The following is a 23909-nucleotide window of genomic DNA, read 5'->3' on the forward strand; positions in this document are numbered from 1 at the left end:
GCTTGCCTTCTGTTACATTTGCTCAAGCTAGCAAGTGCTCAATTCATTTTGGTTACTACTGAAAAAAAATATCTACCCCAGTTCATCATTACTTGCTAATAGTCAGAATTAAAGTGTGAAACAACATTTGGCAACTACTGTTTCTAGTTCCATTAAAAGAGGTCCCTCCAGCTAGTAACTTGAAGTTAATTTCATACTGCTTTTCAAGACATAATTACATTAAAAAATCTACCTGTTACAATGTTCTTTTATTAACTTCTTTTTTTCTATTTCATTATTAGAATTAAACATTGTAACATCAGCTGTATTTATCAACAAGTAGAATGTGTGATTCTTGCTTCATTTTTCTTTGTACACTTTTTTAGGCTGTATTATGTCAGTTAATATGGGTTTGGTTGTAATTAGTTTCTAGCAAATTTCCATTTAACTTTCTTATGTGAAATGCAGCTTCTGTGCCACAACTAATGGCAAAAAAAATGTTTAAGAAAAGATACTATTACCAAACATCTTTATTTCACGTAAACATTTGTATCACTTCTGAAATTTGCTAAAATGTTTCAAAGTCTGGGTTTTCTTTCCATATCTATCTCCCTTAGCAAACAATATTTATTAACCTATTTTCATAAGAGGAAATGGATGTTGATCCTGGTTGTGTCTTGTCAAGCCTTAATGTGGAAAAACTGGGCCCTCTGAATACCCACAGTTCCTGTTGGTCTCTTCTTGATGAAATAATTAGTGAGGTTTGTTAATTTGCTTAATTTCCAGAAGACAGCTTTCACTGCTGCAAGCTACCTAGGTGCCTATGTGACGATGATCTATAAATGTCTAAAAGAAATAAGTGATAGGATTACAGTGGCTGCATGCTTGCACAGGTGGCTGAGCATAAGAAGTCCCATGAAATTAAATTTTTGGCAATGCAATCTATTGAAGATTGCTTAAGAAAGGATGCTGTTTGGCACAGGATCAAATGCTTTGCACAAGTCCAGGTAAATGACATCAGTTGTTCTTCCCTTATCCACCATCACTGTAACCTTGTCATAGAAGGCCACCACATTTGTCAGGTGTGATTTGGCCTTAGTAAAGCCATGCTGGCTGTCACCAGTCATCTCCATATTTTCCACGTGCCTTAGCGTAGTTTCCAGGAGGATCTGCTCCATGATCTTGCGGGGCACAGAGGTGAGACTGACTGGCCTGTAGTTCCCTTTTTTCCCTTTTTAAAAACAGGGGTTATGTTTCCCTTTTCTAGTCAGTGGGAACTTCACTGGACTGCCATAGCTTTTCAGATATGATGGACAATGGCTTAGCAACTTCCGTCAGGACCCACAGACACATTTCATCAGGTCCCATGGACTTGTGTACCTTCAGGTTCCTTAGATGGTCTCAAACCTCATCTTCTCCTACAGTGGGTGGTTCTTCATTCTCCCAGTCCTCGCTTTTGCCTTCTGTGACTTTGGTAGTATGGCTTGAGCACCTGCCAATGAAGACTGAGGCAAAAAAGTCATTGAGTACCTCATCCTTCTCCATATCCCCCGTAACCAGGTCTCCTTTTTCCTTTTGGAGAGGGCCCACATTTTCCCTAATCTTCCTTTTATCACCGATGTACCTATAGAAGCTTTTCCTGTTGCCCTTGACATCCCTGGCCAGATTTAATTCTGTCAGGGCTTTAGCTTTCCTAACCTGATCCCTGGCTGCTTAGACAATTGCTCTGTATTCCTCCCAGGCTATCTGTCCTTGTGTCCACCCTCTGTAGGTTTCCTTTCTGTGTCTGAGTTTGTGCAGAAGCTCCTTGTTCATCCGTGCAAGCCTCCTGGCATTTCTGCCTCCCTCTTTGTTGTGATGCATCGCTCCTGAGCTTAGAGGAGGTGATCCCTGAATATTAACCAGCTTTTTTGGCCCCTCTTCCCTCCAGGGCTTTACCCATGGTACTCTACCAAGCAGATCCCTGAAGAGGCCAAAGTTTTCTCTCCTGAAGTCCAGGGCAGTGATCTTGCTTTTTGCCCTCCTCAATGCCCTAAGGATCTTGAACTCCACTGTTTCATGGTCACTGCAGCCAAGGCTACCCTTGAGCTTCACATTCCCACCAGCACTTCCTTGTTGATGAGTACAGGGTCCAGCCTAGCATCTCTCCTCTTTGGCTCCTTGGAAGTTATCATCAATGCATCCCAGGAACTTCCTGGATTGCTTACGCCCTGCTGTGTTTTCCCTCCAATAGATATGGGGGTGATTGAAGTTCCCCATGATGACCAGGGCTTGTGAATGTAAGGCTGCTCCAATCTGTCTATAGAGGACCTCATCTGCTTGGTCTTCTTGGTTGGATGACCTGTAGCAGAAACTCACTATAATGTCACCTGTCCCTGCCCTCCCTTTAATCCTGACCTATAAGCTCTTGGTCAGCTCCTCATCTGTCCACAGGCAGAGCTCCATGCATTCCAGCTGGTCATTGACATAGAAGGTGACACCCTCTCCTCATTTCCCCTGCCTGTTCTTCCTAAAGAGTCTGTATCCTTCCAGTCCAACAGTCCAGTCATAGGAACCATCCCACCAAATCTCTCTATAAGATTCCAATAAGATCGTAGCCGCAAGGCGTGCACGTCTGTAACTCCTCACGTTTATTCCCCATGCTATGTACATTTGTATAGAGGCATTTAAGTTGGGCCCCCCATGAAGATGACTTACTGGCTGGAGTGCCTGGAATTCCTTTGTGCTGCTCTTCAGGTGCTCTCCTGGTGACCTGTGATCCTTCTCCACGCTCTGGGCATCTACTGCTGGCACTGGCATCAAACTGGTAGGAGTGGGATGGATTCAGGTTCCCCTCCCCCAGTAACTTTAGTTTAAATCCCTCTTCACCATCTTGGCAAGCCTATGACCGAAGAAGCTCTTTCCCTTCTCTGACAGATGGACCCCATCTGCCCACAGTAGACCGGTTTCTCTGCCGAACCCCTGGCAGTGGCACCAGTCCCAAAACCATTTGTTGATTCACCAGATTCAACTGGCCCTTTCAAACACCTTCCCTTTGCCTGGGAGGACTGATGAAAAAACTACTTACAGTCCAGAGTCCCTTACTGCCATTCCCAGGGCTCTGTTATCCTTCTTGATACTCCTCGGACGGCTCCTAGCTGTATCACTGGTGCCCATGTGAAACAACAGCAGCGAACTGTATGAGGCTTGGTAGTCTCTTGGTGCCGTCCCTGATGCAAGCACCCAGTAAGCAGCACAGCTATCTAAAGAGTGCATCATTGCGCCGGTGGTTATACGGGGGGCAGATCGGGCTGCCTTAGCTCCAGCACCTCTCCTGACGTGACAGGTCTTTCCTCTTCAGTCTGCAGAGCAGCAAAGCAGTTCTGCAAGGGCACATGCCTAGAATACCTTGTTTCTATTTTCAGCTTGTCTAAAAATGACTGTAGGCATAATGGGATATTTACTTGAAAAACAGCTATTGTGGTTTAAGCAGTTGCCACCTTGTGTCTATAGTCTATAGACTACAGTCCCCCTCAGCTGAAGCATATTGAGTTACTATGTGTATTATGCTACTCCATTTTGGTGCAAAAATAGATCATTATTCTTTACTATGGATGTTTTGTGGGCAAAAATGACTACTCCATATAGCTTTGGGCCTGTTATTTTGTATTATAGTTTCTAATTTTTGACATTTTGAGTTTTGTACATCAAAGTTTGGGTCAAATACTCAGATCTGTTGCCTTGACTCCAAAGATTTCAGCCTGAAGTGTTTGCTTTGCAGTTTATAAACATCAATATGTTAAAACCATGTTTACTACTGAGAGTGTGGCAATTGATAGAACCTTAATGAAAATATAAAAATATTATAAAACTACATTTGTAATGCAATTTCATGATTGCTCAACCCAGACGTTTTAATATAATTTTCAGAAACATACGTTTATACCAATATATGGAAGTAAGAAAGCTTGCAGTATTTTGGCATAATTCACATTTTACTGCACTTTTAAAATAAAAGTATCTTTTAAACACTCAACAGCTGCTTATTTTAAGGAGCAGTCCAAATCCAAGACTAATGCTATATGGACAACAAAACCGAGGAGGTAACAGAATGATTAACAATTACGTGTAAGCAGAGAATGATTTTCATGTTCTAGATTGTTCATTAATTAATTTTGGAGTTTCTATTATTAAATAAAACTGCTCATCAGATTCTGCTTATATATAAAATTCCGTGTTTATTTTGGAAAGGAAAATTCAAGTTCTGAGGTTGGTGGTTCCCATTATTTTGCCAACAGACCCTTACCAGCTTTCAGGCTTTCTCATGGGCCACTACACACCTTTATTGTCAAACCTGTCATCGAAAATCCTGCCAAGTTATATCATTCTGTGGCCTCAGCAGGGCCACAGCCTGAGAGCCCTTGCTGCAAAGACCTTGGCCCCTGCCCAGCAGCAATGCTTCCTTGTGTAGTCTTCTCTCTTCGTATTTTTCTGCAGAACTATTTTTTCCCTCTTCTGCTACTGATACTCTACGAACAAATATGAATCTCCTGTATGCTTGCGTGTATGTTCTGTTGTACTGTAACCATACTCTTTGCTCTCTACTGTATCCTTCTAATCTGTTAAGAGTCCAGAGAAAAATGCTGGGTTTGTTGAATTCCATTGCAAAATACCCGTTTACTTTCATGGGCATCAGGTTTTGTGTTTTCTTGGACATCAGCCAGGGGAATCCAGAACACAGTTTCCGCCCAGACCTATGCAATGTATGAGTATAACCATTCTGCTTGTAAGAAAATAATTCTGCAAAGCAGTTTTGAAAACAATACTGTAGTGATGCTGAATGACACGGTCAAAGTTTTATTTTCTTACATAGGGACTTGATTTGGAAAAATTGATTATACACACGATCAAAGAAACCTTTGTCCTTACTTAGAGAGGTATTATTCCTATGTCTTGTATATTTTGCATAGTGTACAGGAACTTTAAAGCCTATTTACCATATTTTCTTTATTTTTAAAACCATTATACTGGTAAGTAGCAAATTTACAGTACGAAATGCTTAACTTCCTTTCACAGTTTTCCTTCATAAAATCTTTACATATTTTGGAGCCCCTATTAAAATATATAATGCTCTTCATCATGCTTTGCAACCACACCAGTCTGATCTTGTCTAATTTCTGCATCATTATTTCTGTTGCTTAGCAGCCCTACATGCAAGATGGCAATAGATGCTGATGGTGTACAAGGTTGTGAGGACTAGTTTTAAAGAGTCACTTAGAAATACATATCCGTTTAAAAGTGTCAACTTTGTAAACTATAAAATCTTAATGAGAATTTGATTATGCCCTGAAAAAGAAACGTGACAAACCTGGAGCCTAAGCAAAACACCATTTTATACTGTAAAGGAACTATGGTCCTTTTTCGCTTGCAAATCTCAATGCAGTCTTACTTCACATGAGGTGATCAGGAACAGTAACTCTCCCCAAAAGATCAAGGAGTAACCTCAGTGACCTCTAAGGCCATGGGTCTGGCTGCAAATAACTGAACTGCCTGAACATGATGTCACCTCACCTGTTTCTTGCTGTGCAGAGGAGACCAGAGGTTAACACCGGAAGTCAGTTTGCCAGTAGAAAGGAACATCTGAAGGTGCAATGACGTGCATGAGCCAAAATCAGCAGGGCTAGTTTAATCTGCTGGTGAAGATGAATATGACCTACCCAGATTAAATTTTGCCTGCAATGTATTGTGGAGATTCATATTGTACCTTCTGCCAGCTGAACTTTGCCTTTGGCACACATAAACATAGAAGGGAACACAATGTCTGGCTTTGGTTGAGCATACCACAACAAGAAAAGGCCTCAAAGCAGAAAACTGGCTAATTCAGTTTTGGGGCTGTCCCAGAACTGGAATATTCTGAAGCACCACCTTTACCATGTAAAAATACATGCTTGTTTAGCCATGCAGGTGGCTAAAATCTGCTAGCAGCAACAATCTCAGTGTAATCTTTGGCATATTCCAAAATGTGACATAGGCCACTCAATTGTTTGACAATGAATTAAATGAGGAATGTCCATTTTTAGAGTGTCCTGTGCCTAACTAGCAGATTTTATTTATTTTTAAATACTGCTTATAAGGCATTTTTTGTACTGTGTACTAAAATTATACAAAGGGTTGCTTCAACGATATTGACACGGCTTCAAGGTGCCGAGAGGCCTCCTTTCGTCTTTAAGCAGGACATTCCTGGGGAAAAGAGAAAAAGAAAGGACGATAATATATGCCAAACAAAATATTGAAAACCCGAGGAGAGAGTACCCGATGTCAGGTGCCACGAGCCAAAGGCAATTGTAAATAAATACCTCAGAATCCCACAAAGAAGCACTCAAGATTTAGAGGAAACCCAGCGCCAGAGCAGATACAGAACAAGAAAACGTTACAGCACTCCAGACACCCAATAATGAGATAAAGCGCTGCCTCGCCGGGCACGCAGCGGGGGGCCTGGGGCTGCCAGGGCCGGGGGCGATGGCTGGGAGCCGCAGAAAAACCGATGCCAGAGCGTGAGGGGTGGGTGCCAGGGCACTGGAGAGCGTGATGGCAAAGGCCTGAGGGTCGGCAATGCTTTACGAAAGCCCCAGCAGGAAGGGAGGCCTGGTGAGGGGATGTCATTCGGGAAAGGCACAGCTCCAGGCGACAGGATTCGGGGCCGGCAGAGCGAAGCCGTGCCGGCAGGGTCGCGCCCCGCAGCTCCGCAGCGCCCGAGCCGGGGCGAGGCGGCGGAGGGGCAGCGCCGGCGCGGAGCTGAGGGCAGGGGGCGGCGGCGCGCGCGGGGCGGGGGCGGGGCGAGCGGAGGGGGAGGGCAGCCGCAGCCGCGGCGGGCGGGCGGAGCGCGGTGCGTGTGCGCGGTCCGGCCCCGGCTCATTACTCAGCGGCCGAGGCAGGAGGCGGCGGCGGGAGGTGGTGAGCGCGGAGCGGGCGGCTGCGGCCCCGCCGGGGCGGCGGTGGGCGGTGGGGCCGGGCCGGTGCGCGGGCGAGCGGCCGCACCGCGGGGGCCGGGCCTGGGCCCGGGCGTTTTGTTTACGTTTCGGCGGGGCAGCGGCGGGCGGGCAGGGGGCTGGGGGCGGCCCGTGCCCTCGCCCGGAGGCGGGCGGTGCGGGGCGCTCTGCTCCGGTGACCTTCCGTGGCTGCTGGGGGCCTGGGGGGGGGCGGAGGGGCCTCGCCGGATAATGGCGGGGGCCTCTTTGTTGGTGTGGCAGGAGGGGCAGGAGGCTCGGCGCGGGGCTCCTCCTCCTCCTGGCAGCGGGGGCACCCGGGCAGGCCGGGCTGGCGTCTCCTTCCAGCCCGGGCGCCCGCCGGGCCTCGGGGAAGGCCGGGTCAGCGCTCGGGGCGGTGGGAGCAGCCTGCGGGCGAGCCTGCCGCCTCGGTGGGCAGCTCCCGTGACCTTGCTTCTGAAATGCCTCTTAAAGCAGAAAGCGCTCCTCTGGGGTAATGTAACTGCTCCAGACAGAGGGGCTTGGGGGAGCCCGGTAGTGGCTTTGATTATTTTGCCATTTAATTCTTACTTTTCTTGCAAGAGGAGTGAGCTGTCTCTGCAGAATTTCTTTTGATCTTTAGGGTCTCCGTGTCGCTAGCAGCATCCAGTTTTACTCCCAAAGCCTGGTTCTTTATGCCTTTCTACCTGGAGCGGTTCTGTCAAGTTTAACCTGAGCACCACTAATAACGTGCAAATACAAATCCCACTCGATCGTTTATGAGCTACAATAATGGTTTTCGAATTTCGATGTTGTATGGAACTGGCTTGTTGAAGTCTTTCAGACAATCGAAAAATCCTACACGCTTTGGCCTGTCTGACAGTGTAAACACAAAGGATGTTTTGCTTGTTCGGGGAAGGAAAGTATTACTTGCCCTAGGGCATGTGCATGTGGAATTGAGCAAGCTTACTCCTCGCAGCTGGGTTTGACTTGCAGCTGGGTTTTACTTACAGGTGTGGGGGCTTAACCAATGATGGTCTCGCCGGCCACACAAGACCTGGTCTCGCTTCTGGAGATGGCAGCAAGTGCACCTCTAGGGCAGAGTGTATATGACATGCATCTTTATGTATTTGCAGGTATAATGGCTTAAACTGCCGCGTGAAGAGAAACTGGGCCAAACCTAGTTAAGGATACTGTCAAAGTGAGTTCACTGACTGAACTGAGCATTCCTTGTATATAATGAAGGGAAACTCAATTCTTCTAATAGTAGTTATAAAAAATATGTTGGATTTCAAATAGTCCCCTGCTTTGATCTCATTCTGTGGGGGCAGCCATCTTGTCTTTTTTTCCCCACTTGGTTCAAAGATGTGTAACATAGACTAGTTGGATAGCAGGATGCAGGTATGGAGCTCTGCGGAAGACGTGATGCTGGTTCAGGGACTAGACATTGCAGGCTGCCTGTCAGATCTCAATAGTTTTCAGGGCCAGCTGTGCAAAGTTTTTATGGGAGAAGGGAGAAAGAGAGAAACATTTGCTGAATGAGACTAATCCAGAGTTGCAGAGGGTGTACGATGTTGTTTTGTCATCACTTTGAAAAAGGAATTTTGATGGTGTCTTCCAGTGCAGAAGTTCCCAAGCTTTTTGGACCGTTAGCTTGTATAAGCATTCAAAGTAATCTTGTGGGCTGCCATATACTTCATGGAGACTTTTAGTCAGAAACAGTAGTAAGATGTTCTAATATGGTTCTGAGTCCTGTGGTTTTGGACTGCTTATTCTAGACAGGTGTAGAGTTGCCTTTTGTATGTGCCTTTTGTGTCCTAACTTTTAACCTCGCTCTTTAGGCACCAAGGCCTTTACTGGCTTTATGGGTGAACAGGTATAACCTCCTTTGCAAAGGTTTTAGGTAAACTTGTTATATTGGTGATTGTTATGCAAATATTAGGCAATAAACAAGTGTTTGGAGACTTTAACAACCGAATTTATTTTCTGCCTGCTACTTACCTGAAATGATGTGTTTATTTCATGGTTTGTTTGTTTTTTTATTTTTTAGGCCATGAGCTAATGGGGTAGTAATTGAGATTATAATGCTACCTGGTTATTTGTTCACTGTATATGTGGGTTTGGTTTCTTTTTCATCCTTCCTCTAAGGCCTTCATTGTTTGAATGCTTATTATTTAAAAGGTGCTTGGAAAGTACATGCCCAATTCATCATCTCTGAGGTTTGGTCCAGTATTCTGGACTAATATAACTGTCCTCCTTGATAGTTCTGCTGAAAATTATGGTGTGCTATTTCTTAAACTTAATTTCTCACCCACCTCCCTTGGGGAAAAAAGTACTGTATGTATGTGTAGTATGTTCATTGCTGAAAATTAGTCTAATCTGTGGGGTTTTTTTAATAAAGGCTAAATGTATTTTATTGCTGTGTTTCCTTTAAAACACCCCTTAGTCCTTAATTCAAAACCTGCAGAAGTAGGCATCTGTTTGTTACAGAAGGATCTCTTGGCTTTTGAAAGGTCTTAAAAAGTCCAGTTGAGACTACTTATGCTGTTTACCTGCTGTGAAATTCACCACAGTTTGGACATGGATGCTGAAAAACAATTCTTGCTTTGATTTAAGCATCTGAATGTGTAGTTTTCAAATCTTTTAGGAATCCCCTTATTTAAATGGAGATGGAAATTCACCTTTAAATTGAATAAAGGCCCTTTGGGGCTATCCTCATGAAAAGGTGAGCTAAACTTGGAGGCATTCATTGCTCCATTACAAAGTATATTTGTATGAAAATGCAGCAATAGTCACTTTTATTTGCATATATTCTTTTTGACAGTGACTGTAGTGTCAGCAGAAGATGCCTGGTTGATACAGTCCTTGAGTTTTCAGAGCAATTGTAGGTGTTTATATTTCTATAACATCACAGCATAGTTTCAAGTTCTGTGGCTACCCTGCTTAAGCAGTTTGTTACCTGCTGTTCTTTCTTGCCAGCTGCTGTGTGGCAAGATAGATCAAGGAGCTAACTGATCTAGCTGAAAAAAATCTTTCAATTAGACTATGTTTCAGCCTGGTTAATTCCCTTATGTGTCTGAACAAACAGCACGGCCCTTGCAAAGTTGGAAGACAAGAGGCTGCTTAGGTGGGGATTGCTATCAGTCATGCATATGCACAAAGGTTTTTACAGATCAAGTAGTGGTTGCTGGAAGACTGAAGTGATGGAAGTGGACAAACATCTTTTTTGTTGAGAAGTGCTTGTTTAAAGATCCATTTGTGGGCTTGGTCTTCTGCTGCAGTTACTGAAAAGCATTCTGATAGACGTATTTTGGTTTCTTGAATGCATTGTAGAGTGCAAAATGAATGGGGAATGAGTATGTGTTTGGTAATAAATGTTCATCCAGAAGTTATGAGTCGGTAACTTTGCGTGGATGGACATCTTCTGCACGTAGCTGTATTAATTGTTTCAGAGCGTATGTGTAGTATCAATAGGGGCCCTTAAATCAAACAATCTGGAAGTTTTTGGACTGAGGCAGAAGATGCATCCTCGCAGTGCTGATAACTATGTTTTCAGCTTTCTTTAAATACTGTGTTTGTGAATAGGAAAATATTAACAATTTTAGGACTTCATTTTTGCAGGTTGGAATGCAAATCTCACTTATCTTTTGTGGCACTTCAAAAATATGTAACATTTATCTTTTGGGTTAATCTGCTTGGTGTAGGGGCAGCTTCTAATTCAGTGTTCAAAACTTTCCTTACTATAGCTTTTCCCAGCTTATTGTATCTCAGTAATACATGAAGTCTTCAGGAAAAAAACAACACTTGAACATACCCTACTCTCTGTCAACTCTTACTCAAAATGTGGGACTGCAGATGTAGGTCACTGAGTATTTTCCCAAGTTGTTTGTATTTATCAAATATTTAGTGGAATTTGATTAGTACTGTTCATCTGTACAAGTTTGTCCTGTGGCAAAACTGTAGCTTTCTTAGTGAATGGTGATGTTTTTAAGAAGTGTGCTATCTTAGAAGAATTTGAAGATGATGCTGAGAAACTCATGATGACTTGGTGATGGGTGGTATGTATTGCCAATAAATAACACTTGAAATTTATGGGTAGTAAATAGCAGTAAGTGTAGCTATGCATGATATAACCTTGCATTAAAGGGAATAGTTACTTGAATTGGAAGAATTAAGTCAGAAAACAAAACCAATTAGAATTGCTTCACACTTCTAAAATATTGTTTAAGATTTCCTTGATGTGTGAGCTCAAGGAACACACCAAGCACAGAGTAGCAAGCCTCCTTTTGTGAGCCGGAAGACTCTTCCGTTCTGTGTAGCATGAGGAACCCTCCAGCTTATCATACAGCCAACAGTGAATAGAAGTTTGCTTCTGCTATAGATACTACAAAGCCTTTGGGTGAGAAGTCTTCTAAGAGACTGGAGCTGACTGCATCAAATTGTGAGATCCATTAACGATGTTGAGTCATATCAGCGTGGAGAACTGTCTAACCAGCTGTTTATATAGTACTGTTACCTTGAAGATTATTTATTTTGTAAGGTTTTTCTAAGGCCTCCATTTTTCTTTGATTTATGTGTGAGGAGATAATAATCTTGGTGTACCAAACTTAAAATTAATAGCAACACACTTCTTAACTTTAGATACTTTTTTCAAGTGATTAAAACCTAATCCTTTTCTGTATGAATTGATTGTCTGTAAGCTTGATACTGAAATATACTTCATAGTTGTTGTCCATGTTGTTAAATGCTGGTTATATGTGAATAAATGGGATGCTTATTAATCATTCTCGGTTGGATATTGTAGACTAATGCTAAAATGATGACTGGCAGAAAATATACTTTAATGATATTTGTGTTGCAAGCAAATAGTGTATATGTGCTAATACGTGTGTACAGTTAAAGGGCAGATGTTAATGCTACAGTGCTTCTGGAAAGCCTATAAACTAATTATTGATTTTGAATATTAAAAAAACCAACCAACCAAAACCCAACTCTGATAACCTTCCATTACTTGATTGTGTTGACATTATACCAAGCTTTCTTTTCAACTATAGATCTTAAAAGCATGCAGGAAAATGTCTTAACCTAATATTTATTCTTTTAACTACAAACTATGGCTAAAATGTGTGTTAGCATCTTTGTAGTCTGTGTCCATTCAAACATCTACCTTGTAGTTTAGTCTGCTGAACAAAACCTGAAATGTCTTTGGTCTGATGTTTTCATTGTTATGAAAATAAGAAAATTAACATTATGTATCATGTTTCTTACTGTGATCTCAAAGTCATGGAAATGCCCAGCTCTGTAAGTGTGTCTGTCCCTATGCATGTAGGTGCATAAACTGAAAATGGTTCTGCTGCTGGTGGTTGCTGGGAGCTGCTGGCTGGGCAGCAACTCTTCCAGAAGGGGACCTGGGGCTCCTAATGAATGAGAAGCTGACCAGGAGCCAGTAGTGTGACTCCGGCCCTCAAGGCTAATTACTTAGGGGGCTGCATTAGAAAGCCTGGCCAAGAGGTACAGGGAAGGAACTGTTCCCATCTGTGGGGCAGCTGTGAAGCTCCAGCTGCAGTGCTGACCAGTAAACCACACATGCATCCTGTGAGAGACAGACAAATGAGGGAGTCCAGCACTGAGTTGCTCAGATAGTTGGGGGCTGGAACATCTGAGGGTAGAGGTGGGACTGGGTTTGCAGCCCGAGGAAGAGAAGGCTAAGGGAGAATGTAATTGTGGTATTTAACTATCTTTAAGCAAGGGCTTATAGAGATGATGGAACCACTCTTTTCCCCTCAGAAGTGTAAAGATGAGTGAATGGTCACAAGATATAAGAATGGAACTTTCAGTAGGACATGAAAGGAGTGTGTTGATGCATGGCAGTGGGTGAGGGCTTCACCAAGTCTGGAGAGGCCACAGAATCTCTGTCGATGGAGACTTAGGACTGGACAAGGTCCAGAGCAGCTTGATAGGAATACAGGTTTGAAGTTCTACTTGTTCTGAGCAGGTGGATGATCTCCAGAGGTTGTTTTCAAGCCATAGTATGATTCTACTATTTACAGATATATTATTTTTTTAATTGTTTTTAAAGTAGCTTGAGGAAGTTAGCAAAACAAAGGCACAGTGGTATAGATAAACAAGGCTGCTCAGAACTGTGGTGGAAATTGTGGAGGGAAGAGTAATGAAATGTGATAAGCATCTTGAAGTCTACTGGTGGCAATACTGGCATTTCTCTGCCCTGCATGGAACTTTCCAGCTGAGTAGGCCAGAAGTGCTTGCAGGCTAGCATAAAGGACAAAAAAAAGATGATGGTACCTATCATGCCTGTGATAAACATAAAACCCCATCTCCAAAGGAACAGCCTGCAGTGAAAAGCAGCCTAGTAGCCAGCTGAAGTTTGTCCAGGTCTTGCTTTCTGTAGTGGAGGAGCACGTTGGCTGCGGCAAGGCTTTGATCTTCCCGCTGGATGGATGACTGTTCCCTACACTTAGCTGGAGCATGGTTACTCCAGGAAGTAGCTTCATGGAGGAAACCAGCTCTGATTTCCAGTTGGTCACAGTAGCGGTTCATGACTGTTAGAGAGGTGGTAGGGCTGGCAGATGGGAGAAAGAGCAAGCCATGGCACATCCATACATCTTTCTGTGCTCATGTCCTTAATGCTTGTGCTGCCTTGAGAAGACGGCATCCTGCAGCTCATTTGCTTCTGTTAATTCTTACATACTTCTCCATTTAGTAAAGTTAACCAGAAATCTTAGGGAAAGGGTGGTGAGCAGAATACAAAGTTACAACCCGGAGTGACTGTTTTGTCTTAGCCAAGCCGCTGGCCTGGGCTTTGAACATGCAGGTAGTTAAGTATGTGATTACAGGTACTCATGTGTGACAGTTGAGCTGTGGGGAAATGTGGTGTTGGGCATGGCACACCCTTGCAAGCCCTAGATGGATTCTTTAATAGCTTTAATGCCTAACACTATGTTGGAGCAAAGTTAACACTGACGATGCTTACTTGCAGGATCTTGGGTATAAAAGTACAAACATACTTTCAAGCATGTAATCCTAATTTTTAGTTATGGAAGCAGTAAAAGTGAATGCCGTGGCTGACATGTGGATCACTGTGAATCTGGAGAAATTCTTGACTGTTCGTTGTGTGAATGTTTTGGATGGTGAGAAACATCCTAGTCACCTTTGGAGTAGGAAGGACAGTAACATGATGTCCTAAAAAGCTTTATTAGAAGGGTGTGGGCTAGGTTCACTTGTTTCATTTAGTGCCAAAAGTGGATACTCAGGAGATACAGTAGCAGGAAGGTTCTTGTGCATGGCAGTGGTTCATTGAATGAGCAGCAAAGCCTTCCAACAGCAAGTGACTTTCATTTGCGCAGTTGCTGAGATGCAGAACTCCTTGTGGAATAATAGCTAGGGTTTCTTTTGCTGTTTATTAAATTGAAGCATTACAGGATTCTTGTGCTGCTTCTATGTTGAGATGGGGAGGGAAAAAAGACAGTTCAGTTTCTAGTAAGATTATGTTGGACATAAAAGGGTTTCATTAATATTAAAATGGTATTGTGGGGAAACCAGAAAATCTTGATGTGACTAGAGCTAGTTTATTCTCCCCCTCTTGTAGTTTATTTGAAATTCTTTGTTTTCTTCAGAAAATTTCTCATCGCATCTCTTCATGTGCATAGCCAGCAATGCTTCTGAAGGTTTTTTTTTTTTTTGTTCTTGTTTAAAGAATGGGAATTCTCAAAGCCTTCTTCGTTTGGAGATTTCTGTCTTAGGACTTTTTTTTGCTGGGACACAGTGTCAGGCACTACTAAAGTCTAAGAGAAATGGGACAACAGAGCAGATTGTTGACGCTGGTAATGAATCTTGTAGGTTGGTGTAGTTTCCTACAAACTATCTAGAAAGCATAGCCTTTATTTTGAAATTTGCTGCCGTCCTTCCCACCCCACTTCCAGTAAATTATTGTGCAAAGTACTATACTGCATTATGGGAGGTATCTGAAGGAATTGTCAGTGCTAAGGTTGTAATATGTTTTGGAGTTTTTTGTTCCATTCTAAAGGTCTTACTGCTGAGATATTTTCTGCCAAATATTTTAGACAGGTTTTCATAACATGTTCATCTGCTTGTACTTAATAGATAAGTGATTCAATTAGTGAAGGTAGCACATTCATAATTGCATTCTGAGTTTTTGTAGCTGGGATTTAAAACATTTTGAGATGTATTTAATTTTTGTGGAACTATTGATGTGATTCTTAAATGTAGTTTTAAAACATTCTGAAAACCTTTTTTTCCCCAGATGTTTTGCAACTCCTTGCTTCCTCTGATACTCTGTAGCTATTGTGCTCTTCACTGATATTTACTGATTATTTTAGGTCACTTGCTATCTTTTGTTTGCTTTTGTCCTTTAAAAAAAATTAGAGAGTTTTTTGATCTGTTTCTTCTGCTGAAACAGTTTCATATGGTTCATCTTTCCCTACGAAAAGAGGTTAAACCCCAAGCATTTCCTCCTATCCCAGAGTAATCCTGGATTGGGACTTTGCTTCTAACCTAGTGCAGATCTCAATGAAGTACTCTTGAGTCATATTTACTGATGTACTTTGCTGCCGGGTTCCCTATTCATTCCACATTACTGGTTGGGCAGAGTACTAGCATATGCAGCCAAAATTTGTGGTACAGTTAGAATTAACAGTCCCTTAGATAGTTAGCTGAAACAATATAGTGCCAAGATTAATAACTTATTCTCTTCTCATGAATTTCAAGTTAGATTACAGTTAGCCTTTTTCATGTACCTGAGTAAGGGCCATGACGTATGATCTTGCACAGGAGGGAGGTATATAAAGCAATATGGAATAGCATTCCCTTGAATACAGTAGTCCCAGTTGTTTGGCAGGATGATGGTTTAAGTGGGATTTTTAACCTATTTTCTGGGTCTAGCAGCATGTGTTCAGATTGCACTTCTGACACAATTGAATTTGGTACTTAAAATAGGACAGCTTTTTGAAGTCTTGCTTCACTGAATTTTCCCTGATTTCAGATTTTAAGAGTATTATTTAAAATAAAAGAAGTGACAAATAATGCCCTGCCATAAACCTGAATATTTTAAGGCTTTTAAAAAATGTTTACCTTGATTTTCTCCCCATCTACTGTCCTTTTGTTTAATCTTTTATTTGCAAAAGGATTAAGGAATTGGAAGATCCTTGCCTTATCCTATTATTTCTGAAAAAGAGAGTTTTGCTAAGAATAGTCTTTTAATCTGCTGTCATAACAGCTTCTTTGCCAAACTGCAGGATTACATGTTTTCTTTTGATGGAGCCATTCTGGTTTTTCTGTTCTGTGGCAAAACTGACCTGCATGAGACAGTTGTTGAAGTGTTACTTCATATATTGTGATAATAGGATTCATCGTGTAACCATCTGTAGTGGAGCTTAATGTGACACTGAAGAAGCTCTAGAGATACTCTCCTATGAGATGTAGCAGAGCATAGTGTTTGCAAAGTGGTAATTTTTTTGGTAGATGTAGCACTATTCCTTCTGATAATGCTTGTTCTAGAAAAATGCTATCTATTAAATTTTCTTTTGTGATTAATTAAAGTCACAGTTCAGGAGTCCATTAAAAACATTGAGAGACAAGGTAGGGTGAGAATCTTCAACATTAGAAATGCCAGTTTAGTGGCTGTTTCATATTGTGTGCTGCAGCCTGTCTGTCTCTTCATTTACGTCCTAGTGGCTTGTGAGTCTAAAACTTCTTTAAAGAGGAAGATATTTATCTGAAAGAATCTCTGCTGCTGTCTAATCACTTCTTAAAAAAAAAAAAATGTTTCAGAGTAGAGAAACTCTGCAGTGTATCATTTCACTATGCAACCTCCTATGTTGATCTGTGTCATATATACCCTTATCACAAAATACAAAACTCTGGAAACCTTATGGAACAGAATACCATATAGTAGCAGAGTGTCATTGTAATAAACTAAATCAGAAGTGATTTATAACTTGGCAAGGATATGTATGTTAAATGCTATTTGCCACAGATTAGGACTCTCCAGAGAGTGTGCACTGGTATTCCAGAACGCCTCTGTTGATTTACTGGTCAGGTTACAGGAGCTGACTTGACCATGAGAGCTGGGAGGTTGTATATGCTGCTGTCTTGTTTGTTGCTGATTTGATAACCAGAGCTGATTGACTATCACCAAACTCAACTTGTAAGCCTCAGATAAAGTTTGGGTAAATCTCAAACTTCCTAACTCTTAGTTTTCAGGGTGTTTTAAATGCTTATGTTGGTGGCTCTCTCTAGAGATTGCTTTGTGTTCAGAATACATACCTTTTTGAAAAATGTATTCCAGAAACCAGGAAATCTGGATAGTATCATATTCACAGATGATGAAGTATCAGGTTTCATCTCCCCTGCCACAAACCAGCAGGCTTCCCTGCATCCTTAGAGGAGGGAGAAATGGCTGAATGAATGGTAGATATGCAAACGCAAATTTTCACATCTTTTCATGGAGGTGATAGCATGCATTCACTTCCATTTCTTTCTTTCCTTACTTTCGGGCTACTGTAAGTCTGATTTGTAGACTCTGCTATGTATTTTGACTTCTTATTCTTCTGTTTTCTGAATCTTAATTTTGTTTTACTTCAGCCTCCCATGTTACCAAGCTAGAGCTGGTGGTGTCCATAATGTGTGTTTTACATAATTGCTAGGCAGGGCCTAAACCAACAGTCTATGGATAATTTTCATCTGTGACCAGCTGCTTTAGTGACTGTTGTAAAGGGGAGATAAAACTGAGGAGTACTAAAAATGCCAGAGGTGAGGTCACTTAACCTGTTTTAGGTAATGTGACCGTGTAGAAGGTAAATAGAAACATGCAGCCCCATGCATTTTCTTTCCTGTGCTCTGTGGCGATCTCTTTTTATTGTCTCTGTGTCATTAACAAACAATATCTTAGCTCTTCATGAATGACTACTATATGCTGTTATTTTTCACAGTGGAGGGGCTTTAGCTTATAGACTGGCATGATGTGGCAGTATTTTAGAATGTATAGAAATTGAGGTGCAAGAGTAGGAAGGTGGATTAAGTGAAATCTTCTCAACAAAAGCTTTATTGATAAAAAGCAGAAAAATGTCTGTTTGGAAAAGAGAATCACTGCAAAACATGTTGTGAATAATTTAGTGTGTGTATATTTGTTACTTGGTGGTTCTTTTTCCTGCTTGTGCAAGGTGTGTGGTGCGTTTGACTAAAGAATTCAGTTCTCAGCTGAATTTAATTCAATGTTAAACAAAACAAATGTTCTAAGAGCATCAGAAACGATAACGATTGTCTTATTTTGGATATTCTGTAAGACATGTTTCACAATATGAGAATTCTCTTCAGAAATGTGCGTAGCAGTTTAATACTGATTTTTATATAAAGCATACTCAAAAGTTGTGAGTGCAGGTTCAGCATTTGAAGTTGATGCTGCTGACCCCCATTCAGGAGTAGTGTTTTCTTAAACCACGTTAGAAGATACTGATGTTTGATATTGGGTTTGCATAAATACATGCTTTGAGTTTCTGAGGAAAATGTGATGTGAAGTGGACACGTTGGCCTGGCCTGCGCTCCACGGGGAGCAGTGTGTGAAATTGCTGTTGGAGCTTTGGTGGTTCCTTGCATGCCAGCTGGCCGAGCAGCGCTAGGAAATGGTTCAGCTGGAGCACTGTTTAACAACAGGAATTGGCTTTGTGGCTTTCTACATGTTTGCATGTGATCTTACACTGCCTGTTTCTAGACAAATGCCAGTATCCTGCTAGTTACTGTCTTCAGTTTGTTGCTGCCAGTCATAGGTCTTTCCTTACTGTTAAACAACCTTTGAATTGTTAATTACTTCTGACATTATATCAGGCTGTTTGAAGTAACTTGAAACATGGAAACAGAAGAGCTTAAGTCCTGGTTGCCTAATACAAAAATCACTGAGTGCTGCTCACTTCCTCCAACTTAAGGTTCCCCAGTTTCAGGTTCAGCCGTTAAATTGTTGGCACTGATGACCACAACCTGTGACTGATTGCTATTCCTGGCTACCTAGTATTTGAACACAATTTTAAGCACTGGTGCATAAAACATAATGTTGGAAATTAGCTGTTTGAGCTCAATCCTGGTTTCATTATTAGTGTTTTATCATGGCTTGTGAAACATTTGGGGTGAGGTTCCCGAAATAACACGCTGCTTTGTGGAAACATTACTTTTGGCTGAGGCACTATGGTATGGACCAGATGAGCCTGACAGGAGCAGTGCTAGAGAACATGCCAGCCTCAAGTTCCTGCCTGTATGACTAACCCTGCAAATATAATCCCTAGGGCGTCCTAGCTTCAGTGACACCACAGAATGTGTCCTCGGCCTTGGTGAAATTGCCTTGTTCAAGAAAGGACAAGGAACAACATGAAAAAGGAAAACTCATTTCCCTTTGCCAGCAGCTGCTACTGAAGATCTCTGCTTGGGAAATCATGTGTTCATCTTCCTTGGAGAAATCCCTGACTGGCTTCCAGTAGTAACTCTCCTTTCCCTTTCCTCCCTCCAAAGCAAACAAGGAAGCTCCCAAATGCTGGCGGTGTTGGTAGGTCAGGCTGTTTACCTGGGCTCTGTCCTGGTCCTGCAGCTGCTGTCATGGCACTTCTATGGGGGTCATTCACTAACTAAAGTAGCCAGAAGAAGGAGCAGGTCAGGTTAATTAAGATGTAAAATGAAACATGCATTTGCTATCCTTATTTGTATGGTGTGGTTTTTTCTTTTAATAACTTCTAGTCTGTCCCTAAGCTGGAAGCTGACTTTCAGTAGGTGTGAAATTTTATGGAAGCATTCTATCCCCTTCCATAACATACTGGAGTTATTTTTATACAGTGGACGACACAATGTCTGGCTTGGGCATCACAGTTCATAAAATGTGGAAGTACTAGGCTGGGGAAGATTTAAATTGCAGGAAGCTCACTGAAAGTAATTTAAAAAAAGTTGTTGGTTGTGTTTCTGTGAAGAAGTTTTCTTCTTTCCTGCCCCTCAAATTCTACTATAATAGCATTTAAAAGTTCACCCATTTTTGCAAGAAGCAAAAATAGAGGGCTGTGCCTGGGTGTATGCTGAAGCACTTCTCTGAATGACTGAGAAGGTGACTAGCATTTATCGGCAGCTCGGGAGGCAGCCCTGGTGTCCGCCTAGATTAGTTCATCCTTTGTGTGCTTGGATACTCATCTCCTGCCTCTTCCTCACTGTGTGTTTTACAGATGGGGAAAAAAACACCAAAATCTTCCTCTGCTTGTTCAGGCTCTTCTTTGTTGTTCCTTTTGTCTTCATGGTATCCTTAGTAAATCTTAAATACATGTTTCTGTTTTGATTCAGGATCTGGAAATGCACTTTTTAAAAACTGTAGTTTTTCTTCCATAATCCACAGTCGTAACTGGCAATTAGAAAGATTCCTTTTTCCAAGGTAGTCCAGGCTGTCTTGATATTTTTAAACAGTTATAGGAGAGGCGTAGTTTCTTGCCTAAGTATGAAGTGCATGGTCTGGAGTTTGTGAGGATTTAAGGAACTGCCTATGTTTTGAGGAAGCATAGAAAAACCCATTTAAACAGCCTGTTCAGAGCTGGAAATGGAAGTTGTCCCCAAAGTTGGACTTGCCAGAGTATAAGATGCAAGTATTTTTGAGGTGGAAAAGGAAATAAGGAATGGATAGTGTGTACTGTTATGTCTGTGGGGAGAAGTATGGGACTAGAGAGCAGAAGCAACCCAAAGACTGGAGAGTTGTATGTATTGCAAGAAGGTGGCCTGCCTTAGAGCATCTGAAAGTACCTCATCTGCAAAAGGTTCTCTGTGAACACTGAAGCGACCATATGTACTTAAGCATGTTCAGTCTTAAAAATGCTTAGTTTTCTTTGAGTTCCTGCCTTCAGTCACTACTAATCTGGGTGAAGACTCACAGCACCTTGCAATTTTTGAGGTCACATTTCTTTTATAGTTACATCTGGAGATGATAGGTCTAAGAAAGTTCCCTGTTTGTAAGGTAATAGGATTACTTGTCTGTTCCAAACAGAAGGGGAAGGACAACAGTTGTGGAGATTAAAATCAGATTATCAGACTTGTTTTGGGAGTGCCTCTTTCGAGAAGTGATAGCAGGCCCTTGGAATGCTCTTCTGTAGACAATATGAAGTACTGAGTTTAGCAGAATTTTAGATTTTACTAAGGGAATCTGTATTTACAACTGATAAAGAAATAAGTATAGACTTCTTAATTGACCAGATTAAGATCTTAGAAGAGGAAATTGAATCTTTGATATTTTACAAGTAGCTTATAAAACCAATTTAATGTAAATATTCTATTCCAAGCAATGTAATTTGTTGATCTTCCCTGTCAAAGGGAAGACATGCTTCCTCCTCTGTTTAGTCTCTTGTGCTCCCAACTATCCTATATACAGAATGTTTTGTATTTAATAATAAACCCAATTTTCATTTTAATTTTATGAATGTCTTTATTTTACTTTTTTATAGCTGGGAGAGGGGTCACTGTGCAGGTTTGAATTGGAATTCAGTATGGAGTGTGGGTGCTGTTGTGTAAGCCTGTGCTGTTTAAGTGGTCGACATCTCCTTGATACTGACTGGGGCTCCAAGTGATTTTTGGAATGCAAATTGCAATTGCATTCAATGAGGTGATCTTTTTATGGAAACTGTAATAAGGTAAATATTAGCCAAGAAAAGGCTACAGGAGTGGGGAAGGGTGTGGTTTATTTAATGTCCTCCCTTTCTTAGTGGATTCCTCAAATTACAGTTACTGTCTTAATATTCAGATGAGATGACAGATAGCTATGAAGAAAAATATATAGTTTTCTAGATGACTAGAAAAAGTAGTCACGTGATCTGGCTGCAGCGTGTGGTTAGAGCTACTCTATGAACCTGTAAACTGCAACATTGAATCACTGGAAAGATGACATTAGTATTAATGGATTTCATGCATTGTTAATTTAGGACTCTGCATAGCTGTTTCCTGTAAAATGTACTGAGAATAGAGTTTAACAGAGAGGGCTCTAAGTCTTCCCAAGAGATTTATCAATCTGGTAATGATGATTGCTGAACCGCTGAGGTAATTCATTGATACAAACAGCCCATATTATATTCTCTGAAGATTCATTTTGATACTGCATACTCAAAAGTTGCTTTGAAGCCATATTTATTTTTCTATACCAAACCTGTCATCTTTTCTGAGATTATCATCTTTAGTGGAGAAAGCCATCTATTTACTGTAAATTTTCAATAGCTTCTTGGAAATCAAGAAATCAGCTTTGCAATTTCTGTAAAGAATCAGTATTATAAAAGAAAACAGCACTCCTGAATTTTATAGAAGTCAAATGTGCCTTAAATTTCTTGTCTTCAGGCAAACTGAAGTCACTTACCCTTTTCTGAACTTGAAAGCAGTAGGCATGTCATAACTTAGAAATTTAAATGTGCCCTTGTGTTTATGCAGGTTTCCCCTGCCTCAGTACTTTTCTGAAAGAACACTGAGATCTGGTATCCTCCTTTGCTTTGTGCGTCTGTAACTAGTGAAGTTCGACTTTCTGGTGCCCAAAAGATATGTTAAAATGTACTGTTATGTTAAGAAGTGTACCTGCACTGCACTTCAGACCTGTGGAACAGAACCACTTCAGCATATCTGTGGTTTTGTTTAATAGTTGCCTGTAGAAAATAGCTGCTGAGATCGAGCTGTAGACTTGAAATTTTGTGCTATGCCACTCCTCCTGTGAGTGGCATAAGCCGAGCAGAGGACTTCTGTAATGTAGAGGTACTTTAGATGATGTGCAGAGCACTTCCATATCAATTATGCACAAGCTGGAGACCTCGTTAAATACATGTCAACATTAGGAGTAGTTCAAGCAAGTATGTGGAAGTTGTTCAACATAAAACCATCTGATTTGTGAAGGCATAATTTGAAAGCTATACATAATGTTAAGAAAATGAATCCTACAGTCAACAATGAGCATATTTCATATATAATGGTCTACTAATACCTTGCTGCAATGTTCACCCAGCTAGCTTTAACTCCTTTTTCCAAATCCGTTATCTGCATTAGCATTTAACAGAGCTGGAAGTACTGTGAAACTTTCAGTTTAAAAGGGCAGTATGGAAAAAGAAAATATTATTAAGACCATAATTACTTTTGTGAATAACTGAACAAGTTATGCAATGACCTTTAAGAAACAGAATGCTTTTGTTAGTTTCTTAAATTTGAGCCTATGAAGCATTTGTTTTATTAAGTATCTGAAAACTGGGCTTTATTTGCTATATCCATTTAGCAGATGTCCAGAAGCCTTTAAATGCGACAGCTGAAAACTAGACAAGCATTCACAAACGTGATGCATACAAATCAGCTATGTGTGAATGGCATTTTCACAAAGAAATTAAATAAAATTCATTAATGCAACAGCTTTACATACACTGTACATTTGTCTTGCTTTCAGTAGCAATCTAGTGTATACTTGAAATACTGCTGGCTTTCTCTAGGTTAACCACAGATTCCTACAGAATATTCGTTTTGATAGTGTTAGATCCCCTTCTAAATGGAGTTACTGAATCACCATTGATATGTAGTTTATGGTATAATGATGTTGATTATAATACTAATTAATGTGCTAATTAATGTGTGCAATTTTTTTGTTTTAAAATTAACTTTTCCCATTTCTGCTTCTCTTTAACTGTTATGATCCTAATCTTTTGTCACCCTGCTTCTGAGCAGCTAGTGTAGTAATCTCCTTCCTTAACTGTAGAACAGTTTTGCCCAGGAGCCCCCAGTCTTCAGTGTGTGTAGGTAGATCACTGTCTTGGTTGGCATTTGTGTTGTACCTAAAATGCATCTTGCCCCAAAGACTGCTTGCTGGCTTAGCATCCTAATTTTCTTCTAAGGCTAACTGCTTGTATGCTTGCTCTTAGGAAAGGAGTACTTTAGAAACCATGAACATGAAAACCAAGTCTGATTCCATGCAAAGCGTGTAACTAG

General features: G+C 41.2%; 1 protein-coding gene across 8 annotated transcripts in view; it reads left to right on the forward strand.

Moving 5' to 3' along the window:
- MAPK8 (mitogen-activated protein kinase 8) overlaps positions 1 to 23909 on the forward strand; it is a 57685-nt gene that overhangs the window by 4583 nt on the left and 29193 nt on the right. For 4 of the 8 annotated variants that reach the window (XM_037400722.1, XM_037400723.1, XM_037400716.1 and 1 more), the window contains exon 1: positions 6814 to 6912. The exons of 1 other annotated variant lie outside the window; for it this stretch is intronic. The gene's annotated coding sequence lies outside the window, so the exon portion shown is untranslated. Of the gene's footprint in view, positions 1 to 6813; positions 6913 to 7368; positions 8125 to 23909 lie in introns of those variants that run through there. 3 more of the 8 variants (XM_037400718.1, XM_037400721.1, XM_037400717.1) reach the window with 3 other exon arrangements.

The sequence above is a fragment of the Falco rusticolus genome, chromosome 9 (genome assembly GCF_015220075.1).
Source record: "Falco rusticolus isolate bFalRus1 chromosome 9, bFalRus1.pri, whole genome shotgun sequence".
NCBI lineage: Eukaryota > Metazoa > Chordata > Aves > Falconiformes > Falconidae > Falco > Falco rusticolus.